This window comes from Triturus cristatus, chromosome 5_1 (assembly GCF_964204655.1).
Source record: "Triturus cristatus chromosome 5_1, aTriCri1.1, whole genome shotgun sequence".
Classification (NCBI taxonomy): domain Eukaryota; kingdom Metazoa; phylum Chordata; class Amphibia; order Caudata; family Salamandridae; genus Triturus; species Triturus cristatus.
The window spans coordinates 476116592-476144258 of record NC_140587.1 but is presented as its reverse complement, the minus strand read 5'-3'; positions in this window follow the sequence as shown (position 1 = coordinate 476144258).

Here is a 27667-nt window from a genome sequence, read left to right as displayed (position 1 = left end):
CGGCTGACAGGGCAGGCAGATTGCTTGTTTGCCCAGACATGGGTCCCGTGCTCGCTACACCACTGGATTCAAGCTAGCCTGGCTGATGAAGGGTGATGCCCTGAAACCGGTCCCAATCTGCTTGTTTCTGGTCCAGGGAGGACCCGGCTTGGCAGTTCGGTCTGAACTGTTCCCATGAGGCACAGGGTCAAGACTGATTTGCATATGGCTGGGTCCAAACTGGGATGGTGTGGTGAGCAAAAGAATGATGGATTAAACCCAGATCTTTGTGACTGGGGTTGAATGTTTGCATTGTCCAGCATTCCATCCATCAATTGTTTCTTTTGCATATGTTGCCCTAAGTGGGAAGGGTATGCCCAGACGTGGGTCCCATGCTCACTACACCACTGGATTCAATCTAGCCTGGCTGATGAAGGGTGATACCCTGAAACCGGTCCCAGGATGCTTGTTTCCGGTCCAGGGAGGACCTGGCTTGGCAGTTCGGTCTGGACTGTTCCCTTGAGGCACAGGGTCAAGACTGATTTGCATATGGCTGGATCCAAACTGGGGTGGCATGGTGAGCAAAAGAATGATGGATTAAACCCAGATCCTTATGACTGGGGTGAATGTTTAAATTGTCCTGCATTCCGTCCATCAATTGTTTCTTTTTCAAATAACGCCCTAAGTAGGAAGGGTATGCCCAAACATGGGTCCCCTGCTCACTACACCACTGGATTCAAGCTAGCCTGGCTGATGAAGGGTGATGCCCTGAAACCGGTCCCAGGATGCTTGTTTCCGGTCCAGGGAGGACCTGGCTTGGCAGTTCAGTCTGGACTGTTCCCATGAGGCTCAGGGTCAAGACTGATTTGCATATGGCTAGATCCAAACTGGGGTGGTGTGGTGAGCAAAAGAATGATGGATTAAACCCGGATCCTTGTGACTGGGGGTGAATGTTTGCATTGTCCACCATTCCATCCATCAATTGTTTCTTTTGCGTTTGGCTGATAAGACAGGAATACACCCACGCTCCAATGGGGACACTACGGGCAGCCACAGGACAAATGCTATATACACAGCATGAAATACATAGGGCCATGACACAACATTACACCCGGCTGTATCGATCCCAGGGGTGATGTAATGTGCGGAATCTAGAGAGGTTTCTGGGCTCTTTGCAGTTGCCTACAGTGACAGACAAACATAAAGAGATACTCAATGAGCAGATCTCATTTGAAGAGATCGGAGATGCCATAAAGCCCTTAGCCTCCGGGAAATTGCCAGGGCCAGATGGCTTGCCGGAAGAGTATTATAAGGCGTGCCGTGATTTGCTTACGCAATGACTCCACATTTTATACACCACTGCCATGGAAAGACAGCAATTTCCCCCCTACATGTGTGAATCGCATTTAGTGTCCTTGTTGAAGCCCGAAAAGGATCCAGTGGAGATGGGTTCCTATAGACCCCTTGCCCTGCTCAACACCAATTACAACATATTTGCAAAGGTGTTGGCAGAGAGATTAACGCAGGTAGTCCCCATGTTGGTCCATACAGACCAGAACAACTTTGTACTGTCTCGTAGCACTTCTCTCAACCTACGGCGCTTCTTTAGGGTGGCAACGTATGCGGTGGAGAAGGCCTTTGGCTCCTTAGAATGGGACTATCTATTTGCAGTACTTGAGAAGTATGACTTAGGTCCGGTATTTATTCAATTAACGTGCTTGCTTTACACTGACCCTGCCTGCGGTCAGGGTTAAAATGGGCGCCTACATCTCGGATGTCATTCCAATACGGAGAGGAACACGGCAGGCGTGCCCTTTGTCCCCTCTTCTGTTTGTGCTTGCAATGGAGCCACTATCAGAAGCTATACGTACCCAACGGGGAGACGGTGTGCCTTTGGGAGATGCCATTCACCAGGTGTCACTCTATGCTGAGGACCTTCTTATCTACATTAGGGATATCAAGAAGGTCCCCAGTCAGTTGTCGTGATTATTGCAAGACTTCACCGCACTCTCCGGGCTAAAAGTGAATGTCGACAAGTCTTGCATATTGTCATTTAAAGAAGGAAACCGCGATTCATGCTTTACAATTAATGATTGAAGAGTTCAGTGGAAAGAAGACACGTTCCGCTATCTGGATATTTGGATCTACCGCCAACCTTGCGATCTCTTTGACAGGAACCTAGATAGGGCATTGACGCCAATCAGGTCACAGATGCAGTTTTGGGGCACGCTTCCACTCGCCGTAACGGGAAGAGTAACACTCGCCAAAATGGTAATACTTTCAAGGCTCTTATACTATTTCACGAACTTACTAGTATATATCCCAGCTTCCGTCTTTGTCGAATTAGAAAAACAAATAAGAGACTTCATCTGGGGCAGCGCTAGACACACTAAAAAAGCTGTAATTGCCAACAGACCCGGAGGGGTTGGCAGCTCCTTGCTTCGAACACTAGTACTTAGCCGCTCAGCTGCAGTGGATAGCACGGGGGTTGTCAGACCAACATTGTGAGGACACAGCGACCGCACAGCCGCCATACCTACTGGAACAGATTGTTGGACTCTTCCACCCTGGCAAGAAGACGAGGCCACCAGAACCCCTGTTACTTGCTGTGGCATATAAGTGCTTTGGTAGGTGTCTCTGTATAACGCAAGCCATTGTTCCCTATGCACCAGCGAAACCCTTAGAGGGGACCCCCAGTGGGCAGTCAGTACTCACAGCACAGGCAATCGGGATGGCAAGAGAAAGACATCCAAACACTCGGAGACCTGTATCGCCAGGGGCACTCATACCATATACATCGTTGGTAGTAGAGGAGGGGCTCCCACCAGAGCAGTTTCTAATACAACGATCACTGACAGCCACACTCACAGCCAAATGGGGCGACATCACCACAGAACCACGATGACACCTCACCATACAATACCTACATGTTATGGGACACCTCATGCGCTGGTTCGTTGCCTCGCTCAGAACCCACACATTGATAAGCCTGGATTCACTCTGCCACAAATGAGAGCAAGACCTAGGCCACCGGTTCACAGACACAGAGTGGGCTCGGGTGCTCGAGAGTCCGACACGTATCCCCATGAAACATGCGGTTCTGACAAAATCAGTTATATATAATTCACAAGGCATATCTCACACTTGCCAAAATTAATCAGTATTTCCATTGCGAGGACGCAGAGTGCCCGAGGTTTGCAGAGCTGGGAGCTGATTTGATATACATGCTTTGGAGCTGCACCCAGGTTGGTGCATACTGGAGCGAGGTAGCCACAATACTACACGCCTGTACAGGTGTTAGTTGTCTTTTGATGGGCCAACGTACCTGCTACACAAATTCCATAGAACACCCAATACCAAAGTAACATTCAGGTTCCTGGACTTAGAAATGATAGTAGCTAGGAGGTTGATAACCAAAAGATGGAAGGTACCAGATCCCCCACATGTAGAGGCCTGGCGTAATTCATTGCTCGCAGAATTTCCTGGTGATACCCCCTAAGCCTGAATCTATTCATGCTCTCTTGTGCTGTGACTTATAAGTTTGTTTTTCAACTTGTTGAGAAAGCCCATTCAGGGCGTGATGTTTAAGTTTGAAAACATTAGTACATGTTATACAAATGGTAGATTTTGCATGTTCAATAATGGCTGCCATTCTAGGACTGATGGAAGTCCTATGTTTATCACAATGACATTTGTAAAGCATTTATGTTTACCAAACGCACACGCCGAGCACAATTGACAAAGGCGGCAGCCGAAACGCGTTTTGTCGTGAGGTTTGTCCTGCAATAAACTGAGGACAACTGTTCCCGTGAGTGCTGGTATTTTGTTTTGGTACCACGAGCTTGATATCACACGCGGTGTCCGTCACCGCTTTGAAAGCACCCGACCGAGAGTGAAGAGAACAAGACGGAGCTTTGAGCGCGATATATATATATATATATATATGTCAATCCAAGTTGCTCCTGACGAGACTACGGACCCGTGGAGGGTGGTGTATACACCGGAAGAGCACCCGGTAAAATAATCCACCATCTGTTTGCAATACGTGATAATAATACACTCTCAGGCTCCAATGAAAATAATAAATCAGGAAGTTTATTTCCACGTTACGCGTTTCGGCTGTAAAGCCTTGTTCACACGATGGAAGAAAAAACATTTGTCACCATTATATACACACCACGCTTCATGTAGGGTAATAAACATAAATAACGGACTGTGCATAAAACGATCCAATTCAGGCTCGAAAAACCGCCGCGGCCATATTGGAACAGTTATACATATATCATGCCCTGTAGCTTTCCATATTGCTGGCAGTATAAAGGTATTGTCATATTGGTGATACAAGAGCCAAACATTAGGTTGATTATTAAATTAATTTCCTCAATGTTTATATCAAATATAGTAATACAGACCAAATGCAGCTTAGCAGTGGCAAATTGCCGATAATATATTTCAAGTAGCGTATATAGACCGTGCACAGAAAAAAGCATTAATCTAATCACGGTACCCCGTACACGCAAAGTGACGTGTGCAGTGTACAAGATATGTGACTTAAATCCCCTCCATACATAGCTAACATGAGTTCTGCCTGTTATCTATGCTACTACATTTGTGTTTGGGTAAGATTTCAACCCAGGTTGGAAGTTGTCGTCATGTTGCATGCACTACGATCTCTTCCTCAAATAAAGGGAGAAGATGACCGATGTAAACTATTTGAACAGTGATGTTTATGGGATGATTAGACTTCCGTGAAAGTGATTATTACTGCGTACAAACATAGACATATACAGAAGTGCTGGACATGTGTCCATAATAGCCGGTTATATAGGTACCAGTATATGCCCTCCATAATCTGCAAGAATATCTGCAACAATATCATAGGTGCTAGTGCCCATACATACTCAAGAAGGACCATTTCCAAGTCAATTAGTCAATTAGAAAGAAATTCCAGGGAATGTAATGTGGGCCGGTGCCCGTAATCACACAGGCATGGGCAGAACATATGTCAATATAGAAAGAGGAAACTCAAAGTGGCAACTATAAATCTGGTGTGATACCAACTCGTGAAGTGCCTCCGGAAAAAAGGTTTGGGAACCCGTGAATGTGATACCACCCAAGTGCTGTGGGTCCCTGCCTTTCCTCCTGTAGTGAAAGAAAAAAGAGAGAAAGAGAAAAAAGAATATATATATAAGAAGAAAAATATATATAAAAATAATACAATAATAATAATAAGGTTAGTGAGATAAAATCAGTTCAAAAGAACATTCATGTGTACAAAAGCATTATAAGCATTTTTTTCTCTCTAACTGTTATGAGGGACATGTTGACGGTCAGTTATACATTACTTTTCATACAGATGTATTCGTAATTCCTCGTCAAGATTGAGCCCCCCCGGGAATTTGGTCTGAAGGTCAATTATAAACCTTGATTCTCTTTGTCTAAGTTTCAATACCCTGTTGCCTCCCCTCGGGGATCTCGGGATATGTTCCATGGCATAATAGCTACGACCTGTTTTGTTGGAGAAATGGTGTTCTTGAAAATGGCGGGCTACCGGATACTGTTTATCACAATTAGTGATAGCCCGCATGTGTTCCAGTACGCGTTTCTTAGCTGGATGGACTGTGCTTCCTATATATCTCAACTTTGTGATACTGTAAATTTCGGAACCATGTCGGTGGCATGGTCCCACCATGCCAATTTTGGTATCAGCGAACCGCAAATGAGTAACACGGTATGCATGAGTGTTTTTCGTCATGTTTCACTGATGAATTCACTGTATATACAATACTATATATCGTACCCTCGGGTTCCATTTTAGAGCGGTAGCCATTTTGTGGTTGCCCTCACATAGGCTGTGCACTAAGGCCATGCCTAGGCCTAAAGGACACGTACACCTTCTGATGACTTCTTTGTGACCTGTGCAAACTGACTCCAATGCCCGAGGTCATTCATGTCCGGCCGGTTCCTTTTACTGCGGCCAAATGGGATTAGCATCAGGGCTTGACACATCATAAAGTCGTTCTTCCCACACGAACCCTGACTAATCTCTTTCACACCTGACTCTGTTTCCTACTTTATGGCTTACTTTACGAGGAGGAAGTGCCCGTTTATTGGGGTCCGCTGAAATCTGATGAAGGTTCTGAGCCTCGCTGGGTAAATAATTGTGGGCTGACCGAGTTGAAATGTGGGATTGTCATCATGACTCTGCTGTTTCTTTGAAGCGAAAATATGTGAACGACCACTTGTAAAAAAGGGGCGGTGTTGCCCAGAGCGTAATATTTTGTATATAAGAAAAGACTGGATTTTGGTTTGGGAGCAGTCTCCTGAGAACATACATTGTGGTGTACTTCTCGGATATCTGTGATTGGTCTGCAGCCAATAAACGATCTTTGACTTCACCTAGAAGACTCTGTGTTTCTGTAGTCTGAAACAGGAAGAACTCGAAGTCTTCGGGTGTGTCCCCTGGCACCGCTGGGTTGGTTCTGAAAAACCCAGTACTTCAACTTGCAGCGGCATTCTAGACAATATACTACAAACGGAGTTTCACAAGTAAGGAACTGTGTAATAGGTTTGACCCTGCCCCCTCCATCTCAATACTCTTTTTTCATGGTACTGTTCCTGCACGACCTGCAATGTCCAGAAACCTTTAAGTCCCTGGTTTTTCCTCATGGTGTTACAGATAGTAACATCACCATGTACTAGCCTGTCCCTAAAGCTGTATCCCTTTCTGTAGGTAATGCAGGGTTTCTCACTAATGATGGAACCTATATTTGGATCACTTTTGAGGATATTCCAATTTTTGGTCAGTATATTCCTGATATCCCTAGCATTTCTGTTATATGGTAGTATGATTCTAGTTGTGTCCTCTTGTGTAGTAATTTCAGGCTCCACATCAGTTCTTGATTTTAGTATTTCTGTCCTCTCCGTTTGTTCCACCTTGCGTATAGCTTTGTTCAGGACCCATGTTGGATAGCCTCTGGTTTTGAATCTTTCTATCATAATAGCAGATTCTTCCTTATACCCTATCAAGGTGCTGCAATTACGTTTAGCCCTCAGTAATTCCCCAAACGGTATGCTCCATTTCAAAGGGTCAGGGTGACTACTGAGGGCATGTAATAAGGTATTATCAGCCGTGTCCGTGCGAAAAATTTTAGTTTGGATGGTATTGCTTTCTACCTCCACCTTGGTGTCTAGAAATTCCACTGAGGTTTTACTCATGGTACTGGTGAGACTAATGTTGTAATTATTGTTGTTTCATTTCTCAATAAACCTTATGGCCTCAAGCTCCGTGCCCCTCACACCAAGAAAATATCATCGATGTAGCAGAGTCAAAGCTTGACCTTATGTCGTTCAGGAAAGGTGGATTCATTCCCTAGGGTCTCTTCTTCCCACTTGCCTAGGAACAGGTTTGCAAAAGATGGGGCAAAGCAAGTCCCCATCACGGTACCAGTCACTTATTTTTACAATATACCATCAAACATAAAGATGTTATGGGTAAGGCAGAACTCCATCATCTCAACGACCATGGTGGTATGGTCCTTGAATCTGATGGGTCTAGTTTTTAAGTAGTGTTTGCACGCCTCTACACCATGCTCATGCTTGATTATGGTATAGAGGGAGCTAACATCCAATGTCACCAGTAACAAATCCTCCTCCCATTCAATGCCATCAATTTCGTCCAAAAAATCCTTAGTGTCCTTGACATGGGAAGGGAGTCTACTAACATAGTCTCTGAGAAAAAAGTTGACATATTTTGAAATGCTCTCTTTGATAATTCCTTTATGGTTTAAATCTTTTATTGGCATTTCAAACATACACAAAAAAATTGGAAAGCACCAACCTATAAAGATAAGAGCATCTCGCTTAATCCCTAGGTAATACATAAGTCTCTCGACTCCTTGCTGTAGACAAGTCCGGCTGTGGCCAACCTGGGAACGCCATAGTAGACCCTTATAGGATGCCATGCAGCAAATGATAAATCTATAAACCCCCCCCCTCTGTTCCCCATCCCCCCCCCTCCCCTCGTTCCATATCCATCCATTTCATCTTCTCGCATACTCAGCGGCATCCAATCCCTACTCCTCCTTCTGTCTCTCGGATAGCCTCAGTAAGCGCAGGTAACAGGGGCAAGTGACTTCTCTAAATTCGGTGGCCAGCAATGACAGGAAGGGCCTCCACAACTCTCCCAATTTGGATCCCTCCCCAGTGAGCGTCAGTGTGAGTTTTTCCATGCCCAGGACATGCCACAATCGGTACAATGAAGCAAAAGGATAGTTAGGGAAAGCCACAGCTGCACTACCCTCCTATACACACAGTGTCACTAATTTGAAAGGTTCAGGTTGCCCACCACAAAGGTCCACTATCCAAAGACCATATCCGTTTCACCCCAGAAACATCATTTGACAGAGAGGCAACACTTCAAATAATAACAATTGTACATAACATTTTAAAATACAAATATACAGATAGAGAAAATAGGTTCTTTAATTGTTGCAGGTTGAACAGGCAGCAGAGAAACAGCCAACGCGTTTCGCCCAACAGCCTCTCTGTCAAATGATTTTTCTGTGGCACTATCGGTACAACCAGCCAGTAAAAGTTGGTGAAGTGTTGGAGCGCCAGTGAGTAAGTACGTTCTGTGTCGCTGAACCCAGCGCTGTGGCTATTTGTCTGCCCCTGCGCGACTTGAGCGGATAGGGTTGGGGAGGCCCAGCAGTACATACGCCGGAAAGCGCGGTATTGCGGTATCAAAATGCTTGTCCACTTCATCACGAACCTGAGTCCAATACCCCCGCACACCCTCACAATCCCACAGCAAATGCGTCAAAGTACCTATTTGCCTACAGCCCCGCCAACAATGCGCATCCCTCTTCCCGTCCATCGCATGCAGGTGCTCCGGCGTATAATACCAATAGGTCGCCACCTTTGTGAGTGTGTCTGTGAGGCCCATATGGTCTGTGATAATTCCTTTAGAGGAAACAATTGGTCTCCCTGGGGGATTTGTAAGATCTTTATGTACCTTGGGTGCCAATGGGTGCAAAGATTGCGGAAGCGGTCATTGGATGCATTTGAAAGATTCACCATCGCGGAAACGCACCACGGGCCCCTGCGTTGTGTCACCGCCATGGAGCATGCCCATACAGCCAATGGGAGCCATGATTACGGTGGCATGATGCAATTTTGAAGATCGCAGTACGCGTGCTCCGCCACCGCGGAGGCGGTCATTGGATGCATTTGAAAGAGGTAGACCTGGACCTCCAATTGCTGCAGCTTTGCACTTTTGAAACAACGCCAGGGGGCTATATATGTGTGGGAGTGAGCCTCACATTTCCACTGCTCCCAGAGCCTGCTGCCAGCGACCCCACACCTGCTGCTGCCTCCAGGGACTGCTGCCAGCGACCCCACACCTGCTGCTGCCTCCAGGGATTGCTGCCAGCGACCCCACACCTGCTGCTGCCTCCAGGGACTGCTGCCTGAGACCCATCACCTGCTGCTGCCTCCAGGGACTGCTGCCTGAGAACCCTCACCACCCAATTCTGCCGTTGTTGTCTCACATCCACAGTGATGGCAAGGACAGGGAAGATCTGTGCCAGTCCCTTCATGAGCGAGGAGCTGGAGGTCCTGGTGGACAAGGTGCTCACACAGTACCCAAGTCTATATGGTGCCCCAAATGTCATGGTAAGTCTTCCAACAGTGGTGGGCTAGGGCAGGGGGGCCACACATGTAGTTGGACTGATGCAGTTGGTGCCTGGGAGTGTGGGGTGGTGTCATGCACTGCCTGACATGCTGTCTCCAGTGGGAGGGTGTGTGTACCCAATGCCACAGCTTTCCCTCCCTGCACATGTATGTATGAGTGACCTGTGTTGTGTTGTCAGCCATACAGTGACACAAGGTTGTTCATGCTGTAGTCAGGACAGAGATTGCTTGGCTGCATGGCTGTGTGGGCCCCTGTAGTCCTTCTCAGCGCCAGCCCAGATGGCCTGCACAGTCCCCGCCTAGAAAGACAAGGACACCTCACTCAACTTACAGAGTATGACATCAGTCTTTTCACATTGCACTCCAGCTATGGGCCATCTCAGCACTGTATTTTGCACACAACTGCCCTTGTGAATGGCATTTTGTATTTGTGTGATCATGTCCCTTAATGTGACCAACATGACACATTTAACTATTCACAGGACAGGGACATTGCTGGCTGAGCAGTTTTGGACACAGTCAGTCCACCCCCAAACACAGGTTGACATGTGATGTATGTGTTGCTCAAGCCAAAAATGGACTGGAGTGTGGGCAGGCTACATGGGTGTTTCAGTGCTGGCATCTGACATGTGCATGTGATGTGTAGGGACTGTGTACCCCCTCACACCTGCATGCTTTAACATCAGCTTTTCCAATGCAGGTGTCCCATGTGAGCTGTACTCTAGTCTCTGATTGACAATTTTGTTGGATATGTGAGGATTTTGTATCTTGCTGCTATACTGATAGATGTTGGTACATGGCACTGAGTCACTGATCATTTCCCACTCTTGTCTCCCATGCCTGTAGCTCAAGGTACACCAGCGCAAGGGTGTGTGGAGGGCTATTGCAGCGAAGGTGCAAGCCCTGGGGGTCTCAAACCGACGGCGCACCCACTGCCACAAGAGATGGGACGACATCATCCGGCTGGCAAAGAATGTGGCGGAGATGACCTTGAGGCTGCTTCCTCACACTGGGCGTCTGGCACGGTGCAGTATGACACCATTAATGGGGCGCATCTTGGGGGTGACACAGCCTGAGCTGGATGCGCGTTTGAAGGAGCATCAGCAGCTAGCCAGGGGTGAACATTTGGGGAGTCTGAATTTGTCTGGGAGTGGCTGCATGTGTACAGAGCCTGTGTCAGGGCTGGCCTCTGTGATGTTGGTAGTGTGATGCTGTGGCATGTACGTGGCTGCTGGCCAGGGTGCCTGTGGCATGCATTTGCTCTACCTGTACTTACAAAGTTGATTTGGATGCTGTGACTTCACATTACATTCTGAGTTGTGCTCTTCAGGTTTCTTCTGCATTGGTGTAGTCTTGGGAATCCCATGGGAGGGAACGGCAGTGTGGCCAATCTGACTGTGTACATCAATGCGTCCATTTCATGCACCCATATTGGGGAGGCCTACACATCTTGCAGCAATGTGCAGCATTATATTGTCCCCAAGGTACGACATGGTGGGTGGCATGGGAGAATGTCCATTGTGGACTGTCATGTTGTAGTCTGGGTCTGTGTTGCCCCCTCCTGTTCCATCCAGTTCTGTCTTTGGCAACAAGTAGTGTGCCCCCATCATGTCCCTGGGTGTGCTCAGAACTAGTTGTGTGTCTGTTTGAACAGAGCCACAAGCAGGGTGTTGTGCTGTGTGGTCATTACATGGCTCACTCATGCCTGAGTATCCTGTTTCCACGCACTGCTTGAGTCTATGTAGTGAATTTGCACGATGTGATTGCACAGGGTGGTGTGCAACATGTAGATTTGGTCAACTTTTGTCATGCATTACTTGCATATGTTTGTTCTGTTGCTGCCACTGACCTGACCCTACATCTCTCTCTCCCATGCAGCATCACATGTGGTTACGGAGGGACAGGAGACGGACACCAGTGGGGGTGAAATTAGCACCACAGCTGCCCAGGAGCCCAGTGACACAGATGTCACCAGCGCCTCAGAGAGGGACAGGAGTCTGCTGGAGGAGTCCCAGCCTTATATGCAAAGCACCACATCATCCGATGCCAGCAGGGATACATCCATGTTGGAGGGCACAGGGAACGGGGACTCTGCATCGACTTCCACCACAAAGCAGCCATTGCCCACCCTCCCAGTCACTTCCTCTGGTGCTGCCCGTGTCCGCGTCAGTAAGAGGGGGAGAGTGTCCTTCACTCCTAGCACTGCTGTCCCTGCCCCTGTCCCCCCTGCTGCCATCAGTGCTGAGTCTGTGGACCTTTTGCGCAAGCTGTGTGTAGGCCAGACAGCTCTCCTCAATGCCTTCATTGACCACGACAAGACATTTACCCAGGTGGTTGCTTTCATGGAGGGCATACATTCCGACGTGGGTGGGCTGCACCGGACAGTCCAGGCTTTGTCATCAACAGTGATGTCTGCCCTGCAACAGGCACATACTCACAGTCCAGCTCCAGTCCCTTTGTCCACCCCCTGGCAGTGGCCACGTCTGACGATAGTGACTGTGGTCCACATACATCAAAGTCACGATACTGCACATGGAGCACACAGCAGCAGCAACCCAGGCGGTCCCGGGCACAGACACCATCCCCACAGAAGACCAAGGGCACACCAGAGCACAGGGAGAAAAGCCTGTCAGGCGACACCAGTGGACAAATAGCAAAGCAGCAGACCTCAGGCACACATGCCTCAGTGGCATCCCCATCCAAGGACTCTCCAGCCCCTAAAGCATCGTGCAAAGATAATCATACAGTGTCTGTGCCCGCCAAGGAGGTGGTGCATGCCAAGGGTACACATAGGAAGGGCTCCAAGGCAGTATTACCAACCACCTCGACTCCCATTCCAAGCCCAGTGAAGTAGGGGCCGGAGGGCACTGTAGGGGTAACACCTAGTAAACAGGGGAAGGGGGGCAGAGACGAAGCAAAGCGTTCCGCTGGGTCCAGCACATCACCAGAGTGGCTGCACCAGTGGTGGTGAGTGTGCCTGTTGTGCCCACACCACTTCCCATTGATCCAAAGTCAGGCAAGCCATTTAGGATCCCCAGAAGTGGAAGGGCACCCCTCCACAATCTCCCAGCCACACCGTGACTCCCATCTACATGACTCCACCTTCACGTGCCACTACACCACCTGGTCCAAGCAGCCCTCCGGCTTACCAAGCCACTGATAGCTCTACCTCAGCTGTTCCGCTCTCTCCCCCGTCAAGTGCCCCGAGGGTCCCAGAGACACAGCCAGCTCCCAGTATGTCTGACAGCCAATTCTGAGTGTTAGTCACACTCACACACCTGTGTCTCAACAGGTGGGCCTGTACTGCACATTGTTGCCCCCTGACTGTGTTGCTGAACATGGAAAGGTACAGTCACACACATTCCCTGTGCAGCTTCTCATGGACTCAGTCTGCACTTTGTCCTGGCCACTGGCCTTGTCGTTCACTGCTGTGTGCCCCCTGCCTGTGCAGCTTCTCATGGACTCAGTCAGCACCTTGGACTAGCCACTGGCCTTGCGTTTTGCCCCCTGCCTGTGCAGCTTCTCATGGACTCAGTCTGCACCTTGGACTGGCCACTGGCCTTGTGTTTTGCCCCCTGCCTGTGCAGCTTCTCATGGACTCAGTCTGCACTTTGTCCTGGCGACTGGCCTTGTCGTTCACTGCTGTGTGCCCCCTGCCTGTACAGCTTCTCATGGACATGCTCTGCATCTTGTGCCTTGCTGTTCTCTTCTTATGGTACCTATCTGTGCAATATGTAAATAAAGACAGTTTCTCCTGTTGTCTATTTTGTCAGTGTCCTTACTGAATAAAGTTCTTTTGCTGTGTGTAAATGGTTTACTGTGCCACATGATTTGTGTGGCACTTCAACATGGTCAATGTTTGGGCTCACTTACTCTCTTTTTTTTCAGGGCTGACAGGGTCTTCATTTCTTCTTGACCCAGATACTGGTGGTGGCAATGGTGTAAATTTCGAATGGTTAGCAGTAGTCATTTACTTGATTGGTTCATGTTGGCTCTATTGTACACATGTCGGGGGGGGAGGGGGGTCACTGCCAGCGCAGAATGGTTTTCTGCACACAGTATTGCAGGCAGGCTGTCCAGGGTCATCATGTATGTGTGTTCTTCCTTTATGTTTGCCCACTGGTGTATGTGTGTGATCATCTTGTGATGGCCAGTCATCCTAGTCCCATGGCTTACTTTCCATTTGTGCTCTTGGGTGGCCAGGTAGTGTGCAATGTGAAGGGGTGGGTTTGTGGGGAGTGTTGGTGTGTACATTCTTCTGCAATGTCAACTACAGACATGTGTCACCCAGGAGTTGTGAGCCTGTTGTTTTGATTGTTCATCCCTGTGGATGTGGTTTTATGCCCATGTGTGAGTTGTGTGTTGTGCACTGTGCAGTGTGTTGGTGTGTCCTTGCAGTTCTGTCTGACTCCTACTTTTTTTTTTATCACTTGTGAGTTTGTAGAGAGTGTTACTGGCAAGTCAGTGTTGTGTTTTGTTGCACATCCATGTGTCTGGTGGCTGTTTGTGGGGACTGTGCAGACCTGCTGCTCCACACTGCCATTGTGGTTGTGTTTTATCATGCCTTGCTGTCACATGGTGCCTTCTTGCCTCCAGTGTGGCATGTTGTGTGTGTTGTCATGCCATCCCCTATCTGTGCTTCAGCTCCCTACCCATTGTGGGTCTGCACTCTCTGGGCCCGATTCACAGAACTAACTTAAGACAAAATCCTAAACTTACTTCCATTTTGGTATTCACAGAAGGCACTTACTCATTTTGGTATTCACTGAAGGCACTTAGTCATTTCGGTATTCACAGAAGTTAGGAGTCCTAAGTTTAGGACTCCTAAATGCCTTCTGTGAATACCAAAAGTCTTAAAATTAGGATTTTTCTCAGTTTAGTAGTAGTATAGTTAGGACTCCTAACTTTAGGACTCCTAAATGCTTTCTGTGAACACCGAAAGTCTTAAAATTAGGATTTTTCTCAATTTAGTAGTAGTAAAGTTAAGACTCCTAACTTTAGGACTCCTAAATGCCTTCTGTGAATACCGAAAGCCTCAAAATTAGGATTTTTCTCAGTTTAGTAGTAGTAAAGTTAGGAGTCCTAACTTTAGGACTCCTAAACTGAGAAAAATCCTAATTTTAAGACTTTCGGTATTCACAGAAGGCATTTAGGAGTCCTAAAGTTAGGACTCCTAACTTCTGTGAATACCGAAATGAGTAAGTGTCTTCTGTGAATTCTAAATTGAGTAAGTGCCTTCTGTGAATACGAAAATGGTAGTAAGTTTAGGATTTTGTCTTAAGTTAGTTCTGTGAATCGGGCCCTCTCTCTTTGTGCATGGTACACTCCTGCAATGTCCCCTACTGACATGCAGTACACTTCACTTTGGTGTGAGCTGTCCCCTTGGTTTGTATGTGTGTGTGCCTCCCCATGACTTCAATTGTGCCACTGTGCTTTGTGGTGCAGTTCTTTGTCCAGGGTCAATGTGTCACTCAGGGCATCTCCCCAATGGATAATGTGTGATGTTCTGGTGCTGTTTGTCAGTCATGTTTGCTCCTATGCAGTTCAATTGTGTGTGCTGACCAGTCCTGTGGTCAAGTTGTTTCCACCTTTGTGTCCCAGCCTTGTGCATCTATTGGGTGTTGTGTTGTATGCATGTGTGCTGTTTGTGTTTTTGATTCACTTCCTGGGTGTGCTGTTGCCTTTGTGCTGTTCTGTGTGGTGTTGTGTGGGTTGCTGTTCTGTCACTGATGTATGTGTGTGTCTGGTATGCTTGGTGTGCACACACCGCTTGTTATGCATGCAGTGCTGTGTGTGTATGTTGCCTTGTGATTGCCTGGTGTGCATCCCCTGATGTTGTGCTGTGTTTGCTATGTGGTTGTTCTGCCTGTGCATCTGTTGTTTGTTTGCTGTGGCTGTGTTGTTCTGTGATAGTGCACTTCTTGTGTGTGTTGTGGTGTGTTGTCTGTGCATTGTTCCTGGGTGATGGGGTTGGGCACTCCTGTTGTGTCTGTGCTCCCATTGCCTTTCCCCCGTTTAGCTGCACAGGGCATGTCTGTTGTTGTTGTGGCTCTGTGTGTGTTTCTATTGGGCTATGTGTTTGTCTGTTGTATTTGTTTCCACATTTGTGGTGGCATCCCTGTGTGTGTGTGTGTGTGTGTGATGTCTGTGGCTGAGCCCAGGGTGTGTGGTTGTTTGTGTGTGTATTGTCTGTCAAGTATTGCCAGCCTTCAGTGTGTTTGGCACTGGTGCTGTGTGCTGCTGGTGTGTGTGGGGGGGTATGTGTGTAGATTTTTACTGGTGTTTGTCAGTCCTGAGGTGTGTGGATGGACCCTGTGTGTAGTGCTGCTGGTGTGCTCCTTTGGGGTAGTTTTATGTATGTATTACTGTGCAGGCTGTATGTCCATTTGGACGTTGATTCCTTGTATGTGTTCATTTGTTGCTTGCCCTCATTGATATTTCCCTGAGTGTGGTGTTGTGTGTGTTTCCCTGGCCCTGTGCTACTGTGCTGTGTGTTGTCTATTCCTGTGCAGCCACTCATGCATTGTGTGTTTCCATGATTGTTTGTTGTGTGGTGCAGGGTGTGTATTGCCCTGGCTTGTTGTTGTACATGGTGTGCATAGCAGTGGCACATGGCATGTGCCTTCATGGGGTGTGCTAGTGTGTGGTGGGAGTGGGTGTGTCCCTGTGGTCTTTGTGCCCTGCCCATGCCTGGCACTGGCCCTGCCTTCTGCATTGTGTGCATGTATTTGCTTGTGTTCGCCGCTGCGGTGACGTGACCGGGACATTGCTGCATGGTGGCGGTAGCTGTGTGTCCAGGATGCAGCGAGGTGACTTTGTGGCAGGTGGGTGATGTGTGGGTGCCCTTGTGGATGTGTCCCTGTCCCCCCTAGGGTGTCTGATGTGGATTTGGACCCGGTGTCAATCATGTGCAATAAAAACAATACATTGAAATACACAACTACAATGAACATATACAAAAAACAAAAGGTTATGACACATGAAATACAAAAAAATACAACAAACAAAAAGACGAGGTGAAAATGATGAATATTTTTTATAAAAAATAATTGAAAACTAAAAACTCTGTGAGTGATATATACATGTGGATATACTACCTTTTTATATGACTATTTAGTGGGGGATTTATGTTGTTTTTCCCTGGTCTTTTTTTCCCCCCAGAACTTGCTCAGTTCTCAGGGACCCTCTTTTGTTGCTTCTTTGTTAGACACCTCGCCTGACAACAGTGGATATGAACTCTGAGGTTCTGAGGCGGCCTGTACAAGATTTGAAGAATTGATGCCATCTAAGATTGTATTTATCTTATCTCCAAAATAGACTGCTAAGTCATCGCAAAGACTTTTTGATGGCACAATAGCTTGACTTAAACAAGAAGGGATAGACATTTTCCTCATAATATCAAATCTTTCTTGCTACTATTCGGAGCCGCTAAAATGGCGCTGGTGTAGAAATCCGCTTTAGCCTCCCTCATGTGTCTGGGCATGTACTAATTGATCCAAACCCAGGTCTCTCAGTGTGGGAGTGGGATCCTTATCCAACCTGGTCTCACAACTCCTGGTTAGTTTAAATCTTGAACTACATTTTTTTTTTGGATTTCTGTGGTATATGGGGGTGGTTGTGTTCTTTCACATAAAACCATAATATTTAGGTTTTGTAAGATGTTAGTTTTCACAATAAATGGTTTGGAGCTCGCCAACTGCTTACCATTTGTTGGCTTCAGTGTCACTCTTCTTTAATATCTCCAAATTGGCCAGAGCAGGCCAAACGTCACATCCATTCCCTTCTGTAGAGCCAGGGCCAAGCACAGATTGACTGAACCTATTTAGTGCCCATCCACTGCTCATGCTGTGGTTGAGGTACTATTTATCCTTTCCCCTCCAAGCCATCCATTCTCCATGTTGCTGCCCTGTCTGGTGCTCCCTCCCTCCTCCCCGCACATCCCTTGTGTTGTTTCCCCTCTCTCCTGTTGTTGCCACTGCCACTCTCCTCCCCCACACCTCCCTCCTGTTACTTTTTCCCCCCTGCCTTTTTTGTATTAGCCCCCCTTAACAAGCATTGGAGTAGTATTTTGTACATTTCCAATTTACATTCTCAGAGACTGTGCTTTCCTGGCTGTAAGTGTAACCCATGTGCAGCAGCATTTGTTCACCTTTTTGGCATGTTATATATCTCACTCTTTCTGCCATTCTGTGTGAAAATTATTTAATATTATAGGTAAATGTTTTGTTATAAATGTAACTTTATTTTGATAATGTAGACAAAACATTCCATTAATCGCTTGACATTGTATACTTACCAATGTGTTGTTGACGATAATTGCTGGTCTCTTTTTTCACTTTTCCATTGATGCTGTTGAAATGTGGGTCTGGAGGTTTATTTTCTTTTAGGGGAAAAAGTTTATTTTAGTTACATTTTAAATGTTTACTTTTGGCTCATTTTACGGGATTTGGGCTGTTTTACTTACTAATAACCCCTCAGGCAGGCGATAAAGGCCTATTCAATGTTTAGAAGTTACATGATTTTACTTACTAATAACCCTCTGTGCAGGTGTTTGAGTGTGGAATGTAATTGCCGGTTCTGAGGTCGCCGATATTGCTGTATTTGTTTTCTTGCATGTAAAGACTTATGGAGATTTAAAAATAGAGTGTTTGGTTAATTATGTATAGCTTACTACTTTTTAAATAATTTAAATCATATTGTTTTCATTTAAATTTCATAACTGAATTTTTAAGTTACTTGTAGATTTGGATCCTTTTTTTTTTTGGTGAAGAGTGTTGTTCTTGTGCAAGTTTAGTATTTTTTGTGTGAGAAGTAGATACTTTTTCTCACTATTGTTTTGTTAATTAATTATTTTTATTGTTAGTTTGCTTTAGGGAATTTTTTATTGGTTAGTCTTCATTCAGTTTGAATTGTTTTTTTCAGCTAATACCATTTAAGTAAATGGTAGTTAGTGTTCCTGTTTTACTGTGAAATAAATGTTTGTGATATTTTTATAATTATGTGTGTGTATATATATATATATATACATATATATATATATTTTTTTTTTTAAGACTTTTTTTATAGTTTTTGTTGGAGTTGTGCAGACATGTATAACAGTTTCAGGAGGCCTATGGGTATGTGAGTACACTTTTAAGCGGTATTGTTATTGCTGTATGTAAGCAGGTAGTCCCATAGTGGCTGACAAATAATTACCTTAGGTCTGGGGGTGGGTGGTTGAAATGTGGAATAGATTTTGCTAGAGAGTTTCAGGAGGCTAAGCTTGTGATCCAGGCCTGGACTGTCTGTCTGATGCTATTACCCCAGTGAAGCACTACCTCTCGTTTAGTGAGTAATAGTGCAATAGCCACATACCGGCGCACTGATTTTGGAATATCACTAATATGTGGACAGGTCCAAGTGAGATGGGCAAAGTCAGCATTGTGTGTGTTACATTTCAAACAGTTAGAGGAACCACCTGGGTTTCTTTTGGCCATTGTGCTGGGGGTAACATATGCGCTGTGTAAGAATTTAAATGAATTAGCTTTTGATGGTGATTTGGAGATATGATTTGGTCTGCTCACAGCAATAGTGCCATTCTTTATCTAATATGGCCCTGCTGAAGTTGGCCTCCCATCTATCCCACGTTTTTCTGTCGCGGGCAGCCTCAGGGAGAAGCAGGCTTTATAAAATGCAGGAACTAACCTAATTCCTTCTGGATCTTATTAGCACTGTTAGTGGGGGGAAGCCATCAGGGGCAACGTTGTCGTTCTATGTTATTTGAAATATCTCGAAGGACTCCAGCATGCTTGGAGATACATATACCCCTAATATACACTTTGAATACTTCCCATAGGGTGGCCTGCTAGGGCACAGAGCCGGTGTTAAATTCAAATATTCCAGTATAGAGTCCCTTATCACAGAATGGAACACAGTATCCAGGGAAGAGGAGCTGGGAAAGCACCATCTCTTTTCCAATCCCCCATTAAGCGAAATGCGGGAGTTCATCCTAACTCGGGATTGGTCTGATAAGGTACGGGGTCGAAAGAGCAGCAGTGGTCAAATACCAGTAGTCAGTGCATGTCTACAAAGCATGAGGTGCGGGGTAGAGGGTGTACACTGGACTTGTCGGAAGTATGTGGCGCCATGCATCTGCCATGCAATAGGTATCTCAGATATCTTGAAATAGCCTAGCAGCTTGGGCTTTGCTAACACCAGGGGCTCCAGTGGTGTTGAGTCTTTGGTTATGTATCATATTGATATCCCCACCTATTGTGACTGAGAGAGCATCGATCCGAGCCTTTAAGAATGAGAGCTCATGAATTAAATCTGGGCTGTCATTTGGAGCATAAACGTTCACAAGCATTACATAGTGATAGGCCAATCTGCCTTCCAATACCACATATCTACCTTCCTTGTCAATGAGACTGTTAAATAGGAAGGAAGGGGATGCTTCTGTGGATAAGGGTGTATACCCCATGAGTAGGTACTATAGTAAGTAAAAAACCTTACTCCCCAATGTTTTCGCAAATGGAGGGGAATCTTGCGATGGAAATATGTCTCCTGCCGGAAAGCGATTTCATTTCGTGTCTATTAAGGTACACCATTACTTGCTTTTGAGGGGGTAATTTAAGCCTCTGACATTCCACGTGAGGCACATTAACTCAGTAGATGTAGCTCAGCCCTTAGGTGGCATAAGTGATATGAGAGTTGTGTAATCTGCATAATGTGATGGATAGTAATTGTAATACCTTCCTAGTGAGTACAAGAGGTAAAATCAGAAAGCCTTCAAACAATCCCCTTTGAGACAGGAAACCCCACCCCCAACCCACACAGAGCAAAAATCATTTAGAAAAAAATGTGATAAACACCTTAAGGGTGGGCAACAGGTCGACAAACAAAGCCCATTAAGATACATATCTAATATATGGCAATGCATGACTACAGGCTGAACAAATGTGTCCCATATAATTTGAAGCTGTAGGAGAGGTGAGGATGAAAAGTGTCTCAAAATGAGGCCTCCAGTGATCCCAGGCCAATGTGCTCACTGACAGGCTAAGTTAGTCAGAGGGGTGTGATCTTCCTGATGTGTGGACCGGGAGTGGGATCCAGCGAGGTGTGTGTTGAATGCCCCACATCCGGTGGGAGTTTCTTACAGAAGGAGAGCACCTCGGCAGCAGAGTCAACTATTCGGGCCTTGCCATCGACCTCCATGCGGAGCCTGGCCAGGTACAGCATGCCATATTTAATGCCTTTCTTGCTCAAAAGGGTTTTGGTGTCTTGAAATTTACGTCTTGCCTCCTACACTTTCAATGTAAAGTTGGGCTATATAGAGATGGCAGCCCCCTGATAATGTAGTGGGCCCCATTCCCTGGCCAGGCGAAGTGCAGTGTCTTTCTCTGCAGTTTAATAGCCGTGCTATTATCAGGCGAGGAAGTGTTCCAGGCAGTGGTCTAGGAACTAGCGTTCTTTGGGCTCTCTCGACCATGAAGGTGTCTGTGAAGCTGGCATGATCAAATAGCTCCACAAGTAGCTGCTCCACAAACTGGTCTGCCCATGCCAGTGGTCTCCGGTGATATGGATGTTGTTTCTTTGGGATCTTGTTTTTAACAGTCGCGCTTCATGGCAGCCGATCTTTTCCCCACATGCGGTCCAGGCAGTTGTTTAGTGTGTCGAATGGCACATCTATAGAGTGGAAACCAGCCCTAGGCACAGCCATAACGGTGTCCATCCCTGCAGTCCCCTCTGCCACTCCAAAGTTGGATCTCTAGGCCCCAATGTTGGACATGGTCTCTGGAATGTCGGATTGCCTGGACAGTTCGAATGGGATCTTCACCGGGAGATCGCAATGAGTACTGTGCTAGTGTAAAAAGGGGTGCTCTTTATCAGCAGAGTTACGGATCCTGGGGCAGGGGTTGTGTAGATCCCACAGCAGGGCACCCCATGCAAAGATCCCAGTGGGACCTAGTCACCTCAGTGCAATGGTGGTTGCTTGGCTAGGAGGAGAGTGTGCGTGCAGATTGCAAGGATCTAGTGCAACCTGCCCTCAAAGCGTGGGGTGCAGGAGTCAAGGGCCAGCTCAATGACATATACTGGGCCAGTGCACAGAGGTAGAGGGAGCTCCTTCGGCTCACAAATGTGAACAGCAGAGGGGTAGATGGCTGCCAGCAGCAGGAAGGCAGCGAGGCCCACAATCAGGCAGATGTTGATCCACACGCCGGCCGTAAGCAAAGCATTAACCTCACCCGCCCAGTGGCACCTGACGGCAGTCAGTCAGGCCCAGTCACACACCCCAGATCTTCCTCGCCCTTGGCATTTGGGGCAGAGCACAGCTTCCCAGCAGTCCAGAGGTATCAGGTGCTCCAGAGAGGGGGCCCAGCGGGTGATGCAGATTGTCGCTAATTAGTCCCCAGGTTGGCTGTACAGTAGAGGGTGCAGCAGTGGTGGCCGCCGTCCCATCCAGCGTGACCTCGCAACTCAGGAGCAAGGGTAGGTCTGATCCAAGGGCCGCCTCACAGGTCAGCACAGCTGGGAGGTGTGCAGGCCCAGTAGCCCGGTCCTCAGGCTCGCCTGCGGCCCCTGTCGCTGCAGGGCCTCCGAGGATGGTTGAGCCCAAACACGTGGCCGGCTGCCCCAGTCTCTGATCAACGCATCCACAGTTAAGGAGCAGGGGGTACTCCGATCACATCTCGACTGGCATACCGGTTGCAGCGGGTGGCGAAGGGCAGCAGTATTTCAGCCTGAAGTCACTGATGCTTGGCAAACAGTACCGGAGCTTCAGAGGCGTGCTGCCATCTTGGTCACCGGCCTGGTCACACCCAAACTTATGCATATATTTGAATGTTTAATGTTTTATATTTGAATGTTCTAAATTGTTAATATGTTCATTTTATTATTTTTGTATTATTTTTAAATTTGTTTATTGTAGTGTAAAATAATATTTCATATTTATTTAATGGTAATTTTATTTTAATAATTTTATAAAAATATATTTCTATGATACTTTTTTATTTAAGTTTAATGTTATTTGTGGTATAACCAAAATAAATAAACATTTTAACATAGTTTGCAATATTTTAAATTATGTTAGCTATATTATTTTAGTCTATCGTTTGTGTTTCGATATATGTGTTATTTTGTATAATTATCGAATGGAAACAATATTTTGCTTCCAATGTTTTTTTTTTTTATATTGTTGAAAATAGATAAATTTTACGGCAAATTTGGTCATTGAAATTTGTGTTTTTAAGTAGGTATGGAATGGCAATATTTTTGTAACTTCTGTTTTTTGGACGATATTTATGTGAGTCGATATTGTTATCCATGATGGTATGTAATTGATCCTCTCAAGGAAATAGCTGGCAAAGCTGTAATTGTTGCAAATTAGAGCTATTATGCTAATTTGCAATCTAAATAATAATATAATTTTATAAAATAACAGGAACACCTGGGTTGATTGAGTATTCTACATTACTTGACCTCATGGTTTTGAGTCTGATGTGGAAATTAGTGAAAGCCGCTGGGGCTGGTAATTATGTATCATGTTTCATTTCGTAATTCCAGTTACATATAACAAGATAGTCCAAGGTGACAATGGGCGAACAAACCCACAGATCTTTGAGTGCTAAACTTTGTAATGAACTACTCATATGTTTATGAAATTCTACAACCTTTCTAGTGTTACAACTCAAGTTGAAGATGCATCTTTCTTCTGGCTGTGCTTGTTATGTGTCTGTCAACTCTTAGGTTACAAGAGGACGTCTTATGGGGATTTGATGGGTTTGACCATGCCAGTGGTGGCCACTGTTTGTATTTAAGTGTTTTTTCCTGCATCTTTTATAAAGATTATAATGCATTATAAATACAAACGTAAACCTTAACCACACGTCAAAGATGTTACTCATTCAAAGAGGCAGTCTGATGTGTTAGAAGAATGTATTTTAAGCATGAGCGTGGCATTTGGCCTGTGTTTCAGGTGCATTTGCACATTGTTGTAGGACACCTGCGTTCTGCACGTGTCAGACATAATACCATACTCCGCCCATTGGAGTTTAGACCCCCTTCTCCATTGGCGTAACGATAATTGAGGGGGGCCCCCTGCAAGGTACGTGAAGGGGCCCCCTCCGGACTCTATCAGGAGCCCCCCTGGCCGAAGTGCGGTGCTGAGGGGGATGCGGGGGCCTGTGTTACGCCCCTGCCACTGTGAGTTGCCTTCCTGTCCTGGCTTATGGTCACATTATCTCCGCTGGCATGGCCCCACAGACCTCGTTCTGCCACCCTCTCAGAGGCAGCTCGTTTACTACACCGTACCTGTGTGCCCTGCACATACTGACCAGAAAGCAATGCGTTGGGATTGGTCGCAGAGAGGGGCTCTGCAGGGGCTCGCGCTGGCTTTGTGAGTTACCTGACACGGAAGAGAAGAAAAGGCTCCATTGAAGATTGATGGTAAGAAGCTGCTCTATAGGGTACGACTTCAGCATGTGGGTTCATAACATGTATTCTGCTTTACATTCACAAAACGACTTATCCGAGCAATTCACAACTGCCCCTAGATTCAGAGCTAAAGTATAAATATTATTACTTTTACTTGACTAGCAGGACCCTCGCCTTCAGATGTGTTTCTAAAAGAGCTTAGACTGAAATGCAGGTAGAGACCACGCCCACTTATTTATATTCTCAATTTTAATATCACCAAAAAAGTATCTCCTCAATTAAATGCATATTTTTGTTTAAAATATATATATATTCATCAGTCGCTTCCTAATAGGCCTCTGGTTCTGGTACTTAGTCCGTAACTCCAGTTTGTCTAAACACATTACTTAAACATAGAGCCCAGTGTTTGCAGAGAGATGTAAAAACCACGACCGATATTTGAAGGATGAGATATCAAGCAGTCACTCCATGAAATTGGATGAGCACTCCCCTGCTGCGCATATCTGTTATCTCATTGTTCAACGCCAAAGATATACTATCCCACCCTCTTCCAAGGGAAAAACGGCAATAGTCTTCATTATTTTATAACTGCACCTCCTTCTGGTACTCTTCATTGCCATTTGCAGTATTTTTCCAGGAGTTTATGAAGTGGTAAGTTGCGTGATTTGATATTTAATAGCGTAAGTCTCTGAAGGGAGCTTGGCAGAGCAATTCCCCAGACTGTTGAAATGAGAACTCACCTCGTCGTTGGCAGCATTTCTCGGAAACGCTAAGCACGACATCACGTCACGTTCCACGGAGCTTCCTCGGTCAGCATTGATGCATCCTATCAGACAAATGTAAGCAAACGAGAATGCAAATGTCAAAAGTGGTTTAAATAGTAAAAAATCTTCATCTCCGGAACCTTTTGGTGGATTTTGATTATCAAGGTGTCTAAAACTTCAAAAAATAAACTCTATTTTTAGAAATGGGTGTCAAATTTCCTTCATGTTGTGTGACTTTCTTATTGTGTTGCTTGGTGCTATTAAATGCATTACACTAGGGGGGCTATTTTTTAGGCTGTTTGCGTCGCTCTGACACCACGCAGTGAAAGAGCAATGCAAACCTTAAGACGGATTTTTAAAGGCATGCAAAGCCACTTTGTATGGCTTTGAGTGGCTCCAAAAATCTGGGGTAACGCAGTGCAAATCACTAAATTGCAATACTCTGCCCTGGTAAGGCGTTGCATCGGTGTTACCACACAACTCTCATTGATTTTGATGCAACCCCAGAACGTGTAAACCTGGGGATGTATCAAAATCTAACACCTAGGGGAGGCATAACGAGGAGAAATCTCTATTTCTCATTGTTTCTTCCTCTTTCTATGTGTGCTGCATGGAATACGCCTCCCAGGATTGTTTTTGTGCGGGAAGGTAGCACTTCCTGCACAAAATAAATCCTGCATGCAATGCAGGCACCCTTGTTCCATGGTGCAAGGGTTTCTGCGTTGTCGCAGGGCAGCTCATTGTGTGCCAGCACATAGAAATGGACAGGAATGCGCCATTTTCAATTAAATATGGCACATTCCTGCCCTTTCACTGTCACACAGTGCAGTTCAGCAACATGACTTGCTGCGTTGCACTGCGTCACAAAGCTGAAAAATGAACCCCTAGGTTCCTTGATGCTTGAAGCCACAGCTACCCAGGATTGAGCAATTTTTTCCCCACTTGTAGCAGTTCTCCCCCACGCTTTTCCTGGTGGCAGCGTGGGTACTACACTCACGCAGTGGAATCACTGCAGGGAAACCACTGAGCATTTTGCATTGTACTTTCTGCCTAGTTCTTTTCCGGGTTCCTGGCATTGGCTTGAGTGCCACTCATCTGCTATATGCTAAGCGCTAGCATAAATGACAGTGGCAATGACAGGCAGAGATAAACATCCCTCTCTACACCTACTGGGGTCCCTTTTGGCCCCAAGAATGACCTCTAGGCCCCATCCTGTGACCTGCAAGCCTCTGCTTTCACTGTGCTCATCCCCACACTTGGAGCAGGGTGGATGTGTATGTAGGAAGGCGGCAGGCGCAGAAAAACTGGGTAAAAGGTTGCCATGTGAGCAGTAGTGATGTACAGTGGAACCGCATAAGGGAGTCTGGAAATTAGAACACAGCAGGCTTTTTGGCTGGTTTTGCAGAGTTTCTGATCCAAAGAAGAATCGATGAAGAACTAGGGTGGTGGGTGGAGTTGGCAACGGTTGTAAGCTCCATGTTATGAACAGAACTGGATCTAACTAGCTTGCTCCATTTCTCAGTTGTTTAAGAATTTAGATATATTGTATTAAATGTATTGCTTGTTTGTTCCCACAGACTTGTGTTTTATATTGTACTGAGCCCTGGTGTATAATGATATATGGACACAGCATATGAATTACAGATGGCCTTCTGACCACTGCATAAATCATAAATTTAGCGCCCTGATGAAGGAGTGATTCAGTACATGGTACCTCCGAAACGCGCGTCGGCGCATGTTTTCATTGTGGTGTTTATATATTGTATTTAATGTTGTTTGTATGTTCAGTGTAATCTATTGTAGTATTGTTTCACTATATGTTTTTGTCGATTCTGTCACTGTGGAAACATGTACATTCATTGTATGATTTTTTCTGTGTATATTTTGGGGCTCCTTTCTGATTATGTACAATGTTTTTGTTAGATTTGGGGGTCTCTAGTTGGCACAGGTAGGTACTTGTGACAAATAGGGACCTTTGCCTCTAGTCAGGGTAAGGGGGTACACTACTAAAATAACCCCTGCTCACCCCCTTGGTAGCTTGGCACGAGCAAACAGGCTTATCTCAGAGGCAGTTTGTAAAGCATTTGTGACCACATACAGTAATCCAGTGACAACACTACAAATGGACACCACACAGGTTTTATATCAAAAATACGTATACTTTATATAGATTTACCACAAGACCATAAACGACAAAAATACACAATACTGTTACTTTAAGATGGTAGTTTTTAGCTTAGTTCAGTTCAGTTCTTAAGATGCAACACTTTGCGTCAATGTACCTTACGATGCGTTGCACTTCCACGACAAGCAATGTCGCAGCAATGGAAATGCTGCAAAGTTCTGGTGCAAAGAAATAAAGACGTGAAGATCTTCCAGATGCAGCACGCTTCTCCGGGGATGCGAGAAGTTCTCGGTTCGATGCGTGGACTGCAGCGGCGACACCCTTGTTCAGAAGTGCGACGGCAACAGCTCCAACTGCGACACTCTTCTCCCATGATGCGTGAAGCTTCCGCACGATGCGACAACTACAGCGGCGACATCCTTGTTCAGAAATGCGATGGCAGCAGCTCCGACAGCGGCGCACTTCTCGGGGATGCGAGGCACTCTCTCCGATGCGGTGCAATGCAACAGTTCCAGCAGCGACACCCTTGTTCATAAGTGCAACGGCAGCAACAGCAACGGTGACACGCTTCTTCCTCATTGCGAGACTCTTCCCTCGATGCGGTGCAGTGCGAAACCTCCAGCGGCGACACCCTTGTTCAGAAGTGCGACGGCAGGCAGCAGCGACGGCGACACGCTTCCTCTTCGTTGTGAGA